A 15,356-nucleotide genomic window follows, 5' to 3' on the forward strand; every position below is an offset into this window, starting at 1 on the left:
TCACATTTACAAAAAAATGTGAAATAACAGCCTGCAGATGGTGATGTTGGTACTCCATTGTGATTTGTAGCCTATTAACCTAAAGGAATACTCTCAAGCTTTGCTGTGATGCAGGAGTAGATGTTTTAAACTGGGTATGGCACTGGCAGCTAATCTAGGAAGCGGAAGTTAATTTATATTTGTTTGATCTGCCTTATAGCAGAGGGTCAAAGACATAATTATGATGAAGTATTTCTAAGAGTCTGGGTCTAACAACTCGCACTTTGTGGACAGGTCATTTATTCGTAGGCTATTGTGGAGGAAAGGAATGGCAGCAAGGGTAGTTACATCCATCCTATTGCAAGCTGCCCAAGGTTGTAAAAAAAAAAAAAAAGTCTTGCCAAATTCCATTTGGTTATTAAGAAGGAATGTACATAGAACATTTATTATGGAAATAGCACGCCGTACTAAGCTTTTAATAAATACTTGAAACATGGCTTAGGGTGTTGTGAATCAAAGAGTAAAATATAAAAGGATGCATCCTAACCTTGTATACCATAACCTATCATAATTTAAGGCACTGGTTCTATCAAACCAGGGATTGACAATAACCAGCCCGTATCCGGCCCCCAACCTTCCCTCCCTGAAATTTCATCATATCCTGATCTAGAGTTCCATAAATCATAAGTGTGATATACATCGCGGCCTAACAGTTGGCCGACCTTCAGGCCGCCTCCATTTCATTACACACTTTCTTACCTTGGGGTTTATAGGGGTGGCCAAAAGGCACACATCTGGTCTTGTTGTTTGTTCTAGTTGCAGTAATTGACATCAAAAGTGTAAGTGTGTGTAGGCGAGGTGTTTATTAACGGAAGGTATTACTAATTTTATTTGCAAATAAAATCTACCAAATTAAGTCAGTATTGCAAGCTCTTTCATTCTGGTTTTGTTAAGTCTAACATGTCACTTTGTCATATCCTATTTTGTTACTGTGATACCATCCTAACTTAAGTTATTGTGGTGCAATATTCTAACCTGTAACATAACCACCATCTTGAATGTGTTACAATGTGGACAAACTTTGACCAGCTTCGTTTTTGCATAAAAGTTAAAAGTCAAACTTTTTTTATTTTGACAATTTATCAAATGAGACATAAAACACTGAAAATTTTGAACAATATCCAGAATCTATTACTTTAAATGACCAATAAGTGTCTCTTGGTTTCAATCCTGATGGTAGTACAGGGTTTCCTTATCTCTTGTAGATTTGTGATTATAAGTTTGTACCTTATCAGTAATTAACAAGAAAACATTCTGTCGCATAAGGTTAAATACAACCGTTATTTTTTGGTCATAGTCTTTTGTATGTACTACACGAGACCTAACGTATTGAGGTTGGATGAGGCTACATAACTTTGCAAAATGCAAAGAATGGGGTTTTTAAGCTTTAAAGAGATTGAGATAAAGGATTCATTGACAAAGATAGACAGAATTGCCACATGTTTCTCGTCGATGCTGTAGTGTGTTCATATTTCTGTTAGTGCTTTATAGTCCATAAGCATGTGAGTGGAAGGTCCAGAAACTTGTTTCATTATCAGATACAAGTGACACTCACACTTTTGCTCATAATGCCCCAATCCACAATCATTATACTGTAGTTAGCCATCTAGTTTTTCCAATTATGTTTAAACTCCTATTAAGTAATAAGGGTCTTTTTGACATTATTGGATCATGAAAAGAACTCAAGTGTTACAAAATTGCTTTGGTTGGGTGTTAAGGTCGTGAAGTTATCAAGGGGTGTCATCAGTGCACTTCAGATATTTAGTTCAATTTGGAAACTTAGGGGATTGCAGCCTTTTAATCTTAAGATAGACAATCCAGCATAGCCAATGAATGCTCTACAATGCCCTTTAGATAGTATCCTGGATATAAAGCAGAATTACTGTCATTTCTAGTTCCTAAACCAATGATAATTTGGCTTTATGAATTTCAGTACACAGTAAGGAACCATGAAGCATCTCCAATCATGTAATATCCTTGTGTTGGGCAAATTAAAAGTTGTTAGCACACTACCTGTGGAACAAAGTCACTAAAAGCATGTAAAATGGCAAAAAGCATGTACGGTAAATGATATAGTAATGTTAATGAAGTAACAATATTAAGTAATAACATTGTAGAACTTCCTGATGTCACCTTCTCTTGCAATGTTGCGTACCTAAATTCCTTAAACCTACTGTACAGTATGCTGAAATTATTCAGATCATTCAGTAAAACACTTTTATTTTGAATTCTCTCTATTCAGTTTATTATCTCTTCCAGATGCACCTTGAACTTGGAGATTTATGAGATTAGGAACATTTGGTTACAACAATCTGCAGACTTTTATTAAGAACAAGACAGAAACTGGAATCTTTTAAGGTAAGAATAATGAGACGTATAAAGTTGAATGAGATTCTTAAATTAATTCAAGATTGCAGTAATTTCAATAGAAGGATGATTTTTAGTCATTAGTTTATTTAAAAAAAAAAGCTGTAAAAAACTTCTAAGGTGATTCATATGCTTCATGATAAGGTGACCCTGTTCAATTAGTTCTGCATAGATTATGTATCAAAAAGATTTCTTGATAGAACTTGAAAAGAAGACAATAAAAAAAAATAGTAACAATTTATCAGGACCTTTGTTAACTTGCAAATCATCTAATTTTCCTTACATAAGTTTTGTATTTTAAGTTCAAAGGTGACTTGTAAAATGTGGTATTTTAACATGCTAAACTAATAATAAAGATTAAGAAGAGAAACATTCTGATTAAACTACTTTACAGCTAGAAACGTAGTACATAGGCTTGTTCATCACTAGTCCTACTCGAGTTTGTATTCTACGTTATTTGCTTGCCATTGTAGAACGTTTTAAGTTGATTGCTTTCCTGCCAAAAACGCAGAAAGTTCTAAATGATTTGCACACAACTAGACCAGCAGGATTAGAAGGCAAGAACTTCTATTTTAGACGTATCACAAATTCATCAATGGTATGAAAAACTTTGTCCAGATCCTTAGAACAAGTATTTGTTGCGGAGTTTGTGAAATTGATAAAAAGGAGTAAAAATGAAGGAATCTGCATATCATTAAGGAATGAACAACCTATTGTTGTAAGATTGGATAGTCAGTGGATTAAGGTGGGATGGATATTCACTGGATTAGGTTAGGATATATCAGTCAGTGGATTAAGGATGGATATATTTGTCAGTGGATTAGATAGGTAGGGTTTGTCACTAGATAGAGGTAGTTTACACTAGTTAATAAATTAAGGTGAAGCTGGTTAGTCAATCATGGTTTTTGATTTGTATAGTTGATGGTGTAAAAATAGTGTTTGGTTAGCCTATCAGTATAGGAAGGAGCAATTATGCAGTGGGTTAAGGTAGTGGTTGATAAGTTGTTTGGTTAATCAGTGAAGTGGATGAGGGTGGAATACTCATTAAGTGTCAGATAATTTTAACATGAAAAGAAAGTGAAGTATTTGTTTTAAATGAAGGTAATGTCAAATTTTATAAGATTATGAATCTTTAGAAACACATCTAATCTGTAACATATATTGAAGGATCTCTCATTCATTTATTGGTGTTGAATGAAAACCATACAGGGTAGATATCAATTTTCATATGATACTGTATTTGATGCTCCTCACAAATACTGTAGTTTGCAGTCCCTGATTTTTTATATAGCTCTTCTTTCTTTATAGTTACTTGTGATTCATTTCCTAGATTTATCTGGTTTGCTTTTGAAAGTCTTAGGTTGATAGCACTCTTGATATTAATACAGGGAGTTGGAAGGATTGCATTACCATTTGGTCAACAAGAGTACCATGTACTATGCAAGAATACTTTTCTCTTGTAGAGCTTTGCTGGTCAACTCCAGGCATTGCTAGTGAGCTAAGTAAATATGAAATCATTTGATGTTCAGGTTTATTTAAAGGCAGCTAAATCTCCTCGTACTGGAATGACAAAAAAATTGAATAGGTTGTAAGTAAAGAAGTCAAACAAATGAATAAAAAATGAATGTGATTCTTTGGGCTAATACAGGACGTGACAATGGATAAAACTAGGAAAATGTGATCGATCCGTTAATTTTGGATAAAGGTAAATTAGGGTAGGCTAGCCACTGGATTCAGATAAGATTAGATTGTCAGTGTAAAAACTTCAGGTACGTTAGTCAATGGATTAATGTAGGAAGGTTAATCACTGGATTGATGGAGACCACATAAGTGAATGAAGAAGCATTGGACGGGTTAGTCAATGGAATAAGAAAGAAAAAGCGAGTCGGTGGATTAGGATAGAATTTATAGTTAATGTATTTCAGAAAATATGGCCGCTACAATCTTATAAGATACATGGTGTGATGAAAGAAGAGTGAACTAGGGCGAGAGGTTTGATGCAAGATTGCTGAAACAGTGGATAGTTTGATTCCTCAGCTCTCTGCGCGAGAAGCTCAGCAATATTGGGATCAGGTGATCTCCCAAGCGCTATGTAAATGCGTTACTTTGATCTAAATTATGCCAAAATCTGCCCTAAAAGTGAGTTTGATCGTTCATTAACGTGAAAACTGCAGTTGTCCAGTCATAGCTTTTGAGTGGTTCCAGGCTTTGAAATCGGCAGAAAGGTAGAGTCTCAAATCTCTGTTTTATGGGAGAAAATTGAACTTATGATTTTTACCATGACTTTCTAATCATTATGAACTTGTGAACTGGTGTGAGATTTAATATGAATGTTCATACCTCTTTTATATTATTATTTTGTTATGTTACGTTTGCCATATCTTGGCTATGCATTTTACACTTTCCATTATTGTGTTTTGTATTTCATATATTTTTATCATGTTTAATTCTTTCGACAGATGTCTGTGGACTTTGGGTTTTTGATAAAAGGACATTTAAGTCAGGTGCGATGTCAGTCTCTTCATGTGGTAGACTGAAAGTTATTGATTTGTGAGTATGTGAGATTTTGGGTATTTCCAGGCTATTGAATGAGACTTCTTTAGTCAGAAGTGCTTTGCAGTTTAGAGTTCAGTTATCTGACTCGATAATTCATTTATTATGCATTTTAATTTTGCTTTGTTTTATTCATTTCTTGTTGGGTTATTTTAATAAACCTATTTTTTGTAGGAACGATTGTGTTTTTTAAATAGTCCATTTAATTACTTGTGAGAATTCAGTGGATGAGCTTCGATAAACAGTGAGAGAGAGAGAGAGGGATTCGGGGTGAGGTCAGAGAGAGAGAGAGAGAGAGGAAAAAAAATGTGTGTGTGATTAGGTTGAACCTTTTCACGTCTTTTTTCCTGAGATCAGATCGCTAAGATCACGCTACGTACACTTCTAAAACAAGTGTTGATCTGTTCCTGTAACAAATGTATTAAAACAAGATCAGTTATTAAAAATTTTCAGTTACGATAATCAAAGGGTCAGGTTATGATGGGTTAGTTAATGAAAACTATCGAATATAAAAGAAAATTAAGGTATCCATATGGTTGTGAAAATAGTAATATGTGATTTGATATGCTTCGTAATCTGAAGGTCATTTCTGCTCTTATGGAAAGATAAAATTAGTTAATTTGAATAGCATCAAATGTAATGCACACTATTTTATAATGTTAACTGTATACTGTAGCTGGGTACTTTTCAGGAGTTTATTTTTAATCCAGAATTAGAATTCAACTGCCATTCATTCTAGAGATTTTATAGACTTGTGGCCTTTTTGCTTCATTTCTCTAGTTAGAATGCTGTTAATTTGAAAGTTCCCAGATTTCCTAACTTTTAGGTAACAAGTTACAATGGGTGGCCTTGCTCTCTAGTAGACATTTTCACCAAATCTTAGGCTAGCAGGTTACACTCCATGTACAATGCACAAGAACATACTGTCACTATTAAGCTATGTTAAAGTAAATGCAGTAGTTAGGTTTTTGTTTAAAAGAGGTCTTCTAAATCATAGAAGAATAATAAATGTCTAGGGTTCGTCGGAGTATGTTGCAGGAAGCACCCTAAGGAGTGGATAAGGGGTTGAAGTAGTATACAGTGGTCAGTGGGTAGGGTAAGTCGTAGTAAACAGTGATTTCAAGGTTTGGTGTATTAGTCAGTTGGTTCTTAAGGACAGAAGTAGGGCTAATTTGTTAGTGGTCAGGTTAAGTTAGTATGACTTATTCAGTGGGTAATAATAGAATTCATAGGTAAGGCTGAACAGATCAGGGAAGGGTTCAAGTTGGTCTTGTCAATCAGTTGATTAACACAGGTTAATCTGTGGATAAGTGCAGGATGGGTTAGTCGATGAATTAGATCTATTTTTATGCAAAAGAACACTGCATACAGTAACTGATTTAATGGTTAGGTGATGTAAAAGGGCCTGATTTGATTAAATGTCTTGTAAATGTTATATTCAATCTACATTGTAATAAAAATGACTCATCACTTACAAGCACCTCATCAAATGATAGGCTAAATTAGTCTAATTGTATTTGTTGCATGGCAAAACCATTATATTAGCATTAAAAGTAGCTTGCTAAAGAAGTGCACATCTAATTGTACAACCGAAATTGATATACATTGAACAGTTAATGACATGATTGCTTTTTTACAGACTGAAATGGAGAAAGAACCTCTAGGATTCTGCCCTCAACATAAATGATTTACAGAGGATTTTCAGCAAAACATATTGTATTATATAGCATGAAGAGTTCATTTTGAGGGAGAACTGAAGCGCAGCTGCAGTTAATCTGTGGACGACTTTGCAGAATGTCACCAACGGTTTGCAATGACGAGAAATACTTTCATTATCAAATTGTGCTTTTTATCTGTACCAAACACTCTGAAGCTCTGTAAGACTATATAGTGCCAAATGCAACTGTCAGTCTATTATCAGATTCCACTGTAGTGTTGTAATGCACTTATGAGGAGTTTTATGTTTTGATGGATCCATGACGAGATTAATGTAGTATTTTAATGCACTTGTGAGCTTTTGGAACAAGTATTTCGTTTTCATTTTAGGAACATTATGTCCAACGTACTAGGCTAACAGCTTTGAAATTTTTTTGTTAGGCGTTTGTCTAGGTAAAGACCTATTGATTATAGGTGTATCTGTCTACAACCACTCGCCTACAATTACTTCTCGGTTAAAACAGTTTGTCTACAAATGCGGTATTGATTATAGGTGTATCTGTCTACAACCACTCGCCTACAATTACTTCTCGGTTAAAACAGCTTGTCTACAAATGCGGTGTATCTACAGTTACAATTTCTCTACATTTTTTTTCCGCATATATTTCATTGATGGTTTGTATGTTGCTATTCGCAGCGTTTCTTTTCAGTTATTTGAATTAAGTGACTTTCATTTATTCTATTTGCATTTGAAGATTTGTGAATATTAAATTTAAAAGTAAAAATACGTATGCTTATGGAATGACGTATAACTCTTACGTGTTTTTTCTTAAATATTGTATTTGCGCTTATTTATTACCTTTTCCTGAAATCAGATTTTTCATTCTTTATTTTCCTTTTATGTAACCTTGAAGGAAACTAAATCTGTAGGCAGTCTGTTGCAGCTGAACTGTATTTGGACACAAACTGTTAAAGATAAATTGTAACTGTAGAAGGATTATTTCAGACAAATAATTCTTCAGGCAACATAAATTACATAGATTTTGGAACTTGACAATTTCATTGTTCATGAAATAAGTTTGTTCTCGGAACATTACCTTGAACTTTGTAAATATAATGTTTTTTCATATTTGAGTTAAATCCTCTTGAGCTCTGACGAAATGTCAGTTTAGGGCTTCATTATTGGTGGTAAGTCGTGAGCCTTGATGTCACTGCTCAAGTTTACCAGAATTGTTGATATTTTTGTATAAAATGTTAACCCAGTCAATTCTTTTACATCCAATAGTTCTGTGAGAACTAAAGTAACTGCCAAGTCACTAACTGGATTTATTATTGATATTTTGTAAAACTCTTATCTCAGTCAATTCTGTTACATCCAACAGTTCTGTGCGAATCAAAGTAACTGTCAGTCACTAACGGACTTAATACTGATATTTTGTATAAACTGTTATCCCAGTCAATTCTATTACATCCAACAGTTCTGTGAGAATTAAAGTAACTGCCAGTCACCAACTGGATTTATTATTGATATTTTGTATAAACTGTTATCCCAGTCAATTCTGTTACATCCAACAGTTCTGTGAGAATCAAAGTAACTGCCAGTCACTAACTGGACTTATTACTGATATTTTGTATAAACTGTTATCCCAGTCAATCCTGTTACATCCAACAGTTCTGTCAGAATTAAAGTAACTGCCAGTCACCAACTGGATTTATTATTGATATTTTGTATAAACTGTTATCCCAGTCAATTCTATTACATCCAACAGTTCCCAGAATTAAAGTAACTTCCAGTCTCTAACTGGACTTAATATTGATATTTTGTATAAACTGTTATCCCAGTCAATTCTATTACATCCAACAGTTCTGTGAGAATCAAAGTAACTGCCAGTCACTAACTGGACTTATTACTGATATTTTGTATAAACTGTTATCCCAGTCAATCCTGTTATATCCAACAGTTCTGTCAGAATCAAAGTAACTGCCAGTCTCTAACTGGACTTAATATTGATATTTTATATGAACCGTTACCCCAGTCAATCCTGTTACATCCAACAGTTCTGTGAGAATCAAAGTAATTGCCAATCACTAACGGGATATATTATTGATATTTTGTATAAACTGTTATCCCAGTCACTTCTATTACATTCAACAGTTCTGTAAGAATCAAAGTAACTTCCAGTCACTAACTAGATTTATTACTGATATTCTGTATGAACTCTTATCCCAGTCAATTCTATTACATACAACAGATCTGTGAGAATCCAAGTAATTGACAGTCACTAACTGGACTTATTATTGATATTTTGTATAAATTGTTAACCCTGTCAGTTCTGTTACATCCAACAGTTCTGTAAGAATCAAAGTAACTACCAGTCACTAACTGGACTTATGTTTATATATGTGCAGTATCAAGTTGCCGAATGGGGACGGAAAAGGCGTGGCAAGATTTTATAGTTGGTAACTATTCCATTTTTGTAGTGATGGTGTAACCAGATAACCTGAATTACATGAAAGCCTCCTCTTTTATAGAAAGTTTAATTAATAATCAAGTTTTAAAGTTTGCACATTTTAAACTGGAGTATTTTCGTAACTTAAATCGGTAGATAATGATTTTGACGAAGTTACTTCATGTAATGCTAATTTAGTGTAATTCCAAATGCTTTTGGACACTCTCGTCAGAAGCAACACATGAGAAGCATACCTGTAATTGCTGCAACTTTTAAATTGTGCTTGGAGGTAATTACATGAATTGAACCAGCTTAGCAATTAGAGGTCTTAATTAACTAAATTGTATAGAATAAACTTCATAGGGTCGTGATTAGAATCAGAGCAGCAGTTAGAAGCCTGGTTGACCTACACCTCATACATTGCAAATTACTTTATGTATAAAGGAGCTGTTGATGTTGTATGGATTACACACATTTTGTGTTGGCACTGCTCTTGCTCTTAGAGACTTTGTACTGTAAGTCGCTTATTTTCATGAAGGTTAAATGGAAGCAATCTTTTAAAATACATTCATCTGGAAATCAGGTATCGAATGAGACTTGGTAAAAATTTCAGGTATTCTGGTACACGTCTAGGTCGAGTGAGGAGACTAAACGTGCAAGACCAAATTATGCTTAAGATGAAATATTATAAAGTTTTGCCACTCAAGTTTCCATAGATTTTTTGTTTTCATAGCTGTTTTGTTTGCTCTTAAGTCAAAAGTCAGCTTCCCTAAGCCCTTTATATCGTATTTTCAAATGGCTCTTTTTTTGTAAATATGTTGGCCATTTTAAACAAGTTACTAAAAGTGTGATTAAAGGTTAACAGTAGTTTATGCCTCTTCTATCAAGAAATAATCCAATTTATTTATTTTTGTAATTGTATAAATTTAAACATAGCTTACTGCTACACTACTACTTTGTCCCTTTAAAGACTCGTGTAAATATCAACATTTGTTTCTCTGGAGTCTTGTACTAAAACTTTCAACAATTCATTGCAGTACAGTAAAATTTTAGTACCTTTCGTACCAGTAAAAAAGTCATAATTGCTATTGGTTTATGGGCTTTAAGGGTAGGTTAATGTTTCCTAAACTGCTTTTATATGACTCTGCAATTTATATTTGTCCCATCATTCTGGATAATCATGACATCTCGTAAACAACACAGTTATTGGAGCAGATAAATGTTCAGGGATAATCAGAAATACGTTTAAAGAAATTAAGAAAATACTCAAATTGATCTTTACATATATACCTGTATAAAAGTAGACTTTCACGATGCCATCCACGTCTTTAATAAATATTTGTGACAGAGACGTGATACTTACTCACTCTTTCTCTCAACAACGAAATCAAAGTTAACTTTTGTCCAGTTTACAGATGACGTTTTTCAACAAGGCTCTTGATTGTTTTCTGCACGTTTTTCCCCTAGGTTCTCGTTTAGTTTAATCATGTCAGAGATCTTTCTATTTAGGCTTGAAATATGGTATAATGATTCACTGAAAATATCATGTTTTCAAAAATAAGCTCAAAAAGCTCATTGCTCCAGTCACACATTTGCGTACTAAATCCTCGTTTAGAATGGCCGAATTATCATCACTGGCACTTTGGAAGGTCACTTGAAGTCATTATTTTTAACTTGAAAATGTCAGACATCTGTAGTAATGGTGTACTCATACTCTACCAATTATCTGCTGGTTTTTAGCGTATTCAGTTTATAGCGAAAGTTAACAAATAACTGCTTCCTGTAGTTAATTACACAGTTGAATGCGCAAGGTCTAAAGTGATATAATTGGCATAGTTAAAAATACCCTCGTCTGTATGCCGGATGATTTAGCAGAGAGGGGCTTATTGCTAGAGGGGAGCGGTGGGGGGGTGACATTAACTTTGTTGTTCTCAAAATACAGCCCTAAAAGAGCAAATAGCTCTCGAAGGAGTGTTGAGGTAGTTGTTAAGTTATAAGGAAAAGTAGGAAAGGCTTAGTCCATAAAGAAAAAAACACATAGACATAAGGGGGAGATTTTCAAAGGAAGTAGTTTTCAAGTGAAAGCTTAGAAGAGGATTGGATTTTCAAGGGACGCTTGAGGGAAGAATTGTCCTTAAAACAAAATAATAATAATAATATCCAACGTGAGATGATAATTTTCAGGAATAGTGACCATTTAAGGGAAAATTTTAGGGTTTTATGAAAACATGCTCTCGAGATGGTGGCAGTGGTTTAAATTTATACAATTACAGCTGTTTAAATTTACACAATTACAAAAATAGATAAATTGGATTATTTCTTGATAGATGAGGCATAAACTACTGTCTTTAAGAGAAGAAAAATGGATTGATTATCTAGAGAATAATTGTTAGGCATGATGCTTTTAAAGGGTAATGATTAAGGTTAGACTTTTGTAAGGTAGGCTTCAGAAGATGGAAATTCATGGAGCTTCTCAAACTACAAATTTTATAACTATAACTCGGTTACCTAGACTGGGAATTTTTACCAATAAAAATCTACTATTGTATTTAATTGCCTGTCCACACTAGCGGGCATGCCCGTCGGGCACTTCCAGCTGTTTATATTTTCTCTAGCTTCTGAAGCAGTGTTACCAGACAATCGCATTGTTCTGGCTCCATATTCGGTCGGTTAGTATAGTGGAACGGGTTATGGGAACAGTGTTTGCCCGTCTGGCAGTGCCCGCTAGTGTGGGCAGGTCTTTATAAAGAAAACACGGTTAGGGCTTAGTATAAAATAAATTACCTCTACTAGGTTATGGATGAAAGCAGTTTTTATGCCTAAGTGATTAGATAATTTTGACAAATTACAGGCTAGAATAGAAGTGCTAAAAACCAGCAGCACGAACACACACATTTAAATACCTTTTTCTGTTTTGTAATTTTAAGGTTTTATTTTAATGTAAATGTAAACAAATATCTCACTATGTATGAATATTTTGACGTCAAGAGAAGCCTATGTAAAGCTTCCGGGATTTGTATTAGTATTTACGAGATTGTTCTACTTGCAATTGTGAAATATCACCACAATTTTTTTGGATTTTATACTGCTTTTGATAAGGTCAATTATTTATGCCAAGTTGGTAAATGAAGCTACGCAGTTTGGAGTTAAGTACACCATTTCCATAGAAAATCTCTGGAGCATCTTGTTCCTTTCCCTGTATGGATAGAAATGCTTTTATAAGACCCTGAATGGTGAAAGGTTTATAAAACACAAGTGAATGTTTATGAAATGGATTTAGTGCGTACGGAAAACATAACTGTTGAAAAGTAATTGGCCCAGCATTTCGTATTAGCGGCCGGTAATAATCTCATTACCTACAACTAGCGTATTATGCAGGTCAATTATCTTTCGAGAAATGTTTTCCGTGCGCATTTCATCCGTTTTGTGAGAAGTCATTTGTTTATTATGATATTTTGTTATTTCGAGTCTTGTGTTGCTGTCTGTACTGCGACAGTCCCAAGGTGGTCCTTAGATTTCCTATGGAAACTGTGGATTTAGTACTAAGCTTTTTCCTTTACCAGTTTGTCATAAACAATTGGCTCTATCAGTAACTTAACAGCAATATAAAATGAAGGGACTTTACTCAAACATTCCAGAAATGTACAGATTTTTGCTACATGTTTTTCATTCAAAGCAACTGTAAGTTATGTAGAATTTCCGTTATTTAGTGAGACAATAAAAATCAAGTATATACAGAATTTACTTTTATTTATCATTACTCAAGCAATACAAAAAATGAGTACAAGAACTTAAAAGAAAACATAAAAAAAGAAATATTACGTAACAAAAATGAGTATTCTCCCACAACCAGCGTTCATATGACCGAGTATTCTCCCCAAGCGGCCCCCCTCCCTCTTCTAGGCCAGCAAATGCCTTTGTTCAAAAAAAAAAAGGGCCAAAGAGCCCATGAAATAGACCTCGCTTTTGACTAGGTAAAACCACAAGTCCATTTAGACTTAAAGGATTCTTATCCCAAATACAGAGCACGTTCACTCTCCCCCTGATGAAATGAGAGCAGTACCTCCAAGGTGTTATTTAAGTACAGAGTCAAAATGGCTGAACTGGAACCCCGGAATTCATCTTGGACAATTGTCTCCTCCTTAAATCCAGCTATCTGCAGAGTAGGTTAATTCCAGGCCACTTTTAGTCATTTCAGTAATTGTCTTATTTCCTTCATTCTCAGTTAAAGAGCCTCCGCCGTGAAAAACTTTAAATATTTTAAACTCAAGACCGTAACTTAAATTTGAACTTTCAGTCAATGACAGAAACTTTATATTTTGGCCCACTTCCATTACGTATGGACTTGATATCTATAAAATTTGGCTAATGATAAGAAAAAAATTCAATCGTCTTTTTATTGTAGGAGACTGAATGCCAAACACGAGACAGGTTTCAGTACACTTAATATTATGTTATACAGCTGAAATACGAATACACAACAAAGTCAATGACAAAAAATGGGTATCAAATTCACAAACCCCATTTTCTTAAATCCCCAAACGACCCAATGTCAGGAAACAACAGAAAACGGGATTCGAGTCAGGAGAGACACTACAAAGTATAATCCTTCACCAAATATGACGTTTCCTTTGTTATTTTCTGAACATCTGAAGCGCGCTTGAAATTCAGCATTGGAGGTCACACGTCATGATCGTGTGAGTAAGTAGTGTTTTTCTAAAAAAAAAAATAAATAAAAAAGAGGAAAAGGAAAGCCCACCAAGGCCCTCCCCAGACCCACCTAGTAACCGTACACTTGAACCAATTTACTTCTTACTGAGCAATGTTACTAGGCCCTTGAATGCTTGCCTTGTCCTCGTTTTTTGTTTTTTAGTATTTTATTTCAAATTTTACAAAGAATAAAACAATGATTGTGATTTCAAGATATCTAGACCAGTGTGAAGGTTTTTGAAGGTGAGTGCTACAGCATCTGAATGATTAACATTACTACGAAGTAGTTTATGAAATCACCGAGTTACATTTATCCTTAAATTACGTAACCATTTTAAAAAGAAAGTAAAAGTTTGTACTTACTGGAGGGAAGAAATTATTAACTTTTCAAATTTGGGAAACAAATTATTAACAAGAAAACAATTTTAAAAGGGAGGGATGGAGGGAGGGCGGGTCAACCTCAGTCCCAAAAGCAATTTCAACACGATCCATTAACTCATGACACCTGAAGCCCTCTCAAAAGCAGACAAGATTCACAAATGGCCAAGAGGCCTCTTGATTTCATCCCATTTCATGTAAATGATTGAGTCGGGTAAAAGAGAAGAGACGTGCAAGACTACTGCCCTGACCAACCTCTACTTCTTCCCCCAGCAGGCCAGCCAGATCGGACCGAAGTACACATTCACCTTACACGTGGACCACTTAATCACTTTAGCTTCATATGTATAATAAGTTCTTAAATAGGAACCCTTAAGAAAGCAACGTGGGAAGGCGAACTTGACATTTTCAAAGAAGGAACAAAATAAAGAGAGAGAGAAGTAATCTCTACTTGAAATCTGTAACTGAAAAAATCAGTAATTCGGGAAACGCTACCTAACTACATTACAAGCAAATGACCGCTACCTAGAAAACAGGTTGCACATTAAACAAGAACAGTTTCGTTATTTCAAATCATATAATTACCGAAAACAAACAAACAACCAGCACAATACCAAATAAAATTATGGTCTATGAAACGAAATACGGCAACCTGTACAATACTACCAGCTCTTCGTATTCTGCAGAGATGGTTCTTTGATACTCGGTTCACAGTGGTCCTGTATTACTTTGATATAATTAAATATTGCGTGATATTAGGTATAACAAATCTATACTTAGCTTGTGAAAAACCATCAATTTATTCACAGATTTTCACTTTCATCAGGCTTTTTTGGCCATAACAACCCTGAACACAGATCACAAGTATAGAGAGAGAGAGAGAGAGAGAGAGAGAGAGAGAGAGAGAGAGAGAGAGAGAGAGAGAGACCTATTTTTTTATAATGAAAACCTGTAAGCGTCAGAAATACGTAGCATTTGACATTGTTTCTTCAATCATCGACATTAAATCGGAACTATCGATAACACGAACATCTATAGCATTTATATAAGCCGTTACCCCTGAGGTCTGGGAAAAAGTAATCCGAAGTGTTTTTTAACAGAAACGGTATCGTTAGAGAGTACCAAATTACATTCTATATGAATGAGAAACGAAATACTTTTATTCCCAGTAGTTCACCATGACATTTAAGTTCGATTGAAAAC

The 15,356-nt window shown here is 34.5% G+C and overlaps 1 long non-coding RNA gene across 1 annotated transcript in view; it reads left to right on the top strand.

The window, feature by feature from the left end:
* LOC136846574 (uncharacterized) overlaps window positions 1–7,931 on the top strand; it is an 8,119-nt gene extending 188 nt beyond the window's left edge. The window contains exons 2-3 of the long non-coding RNA XR_010855450.1: window positions 2,299–2,397; window positions 6,599–7,931. This is a non-coding gene — a long non-coding RNA (uncharacterized lncRNA). The remainder of the gene's footprint in view (window positions 1–2,298; window positions 2,398–6,598) is intronic.
* The last annotated feature ends 7,425 nt before the right edge of the window (window positions 7,932–15,356 follow it).

This window comes from Macrobrachium rosenbergii, chromosome 15 (assembly GCF_040412425.1).
Source record: "Macrobrachium rosenbergii isolate ZJJX-2024 chromosome 15, ASM4041242v1, whole genome shotgun sequence".
Lineage (NCBI taxonomy): Eukaryota > Metazoa > Arthropoda > Malacostraca > Decapoda > Palaemonidae > Macrobrachium > Macrobrachium rosenbergii.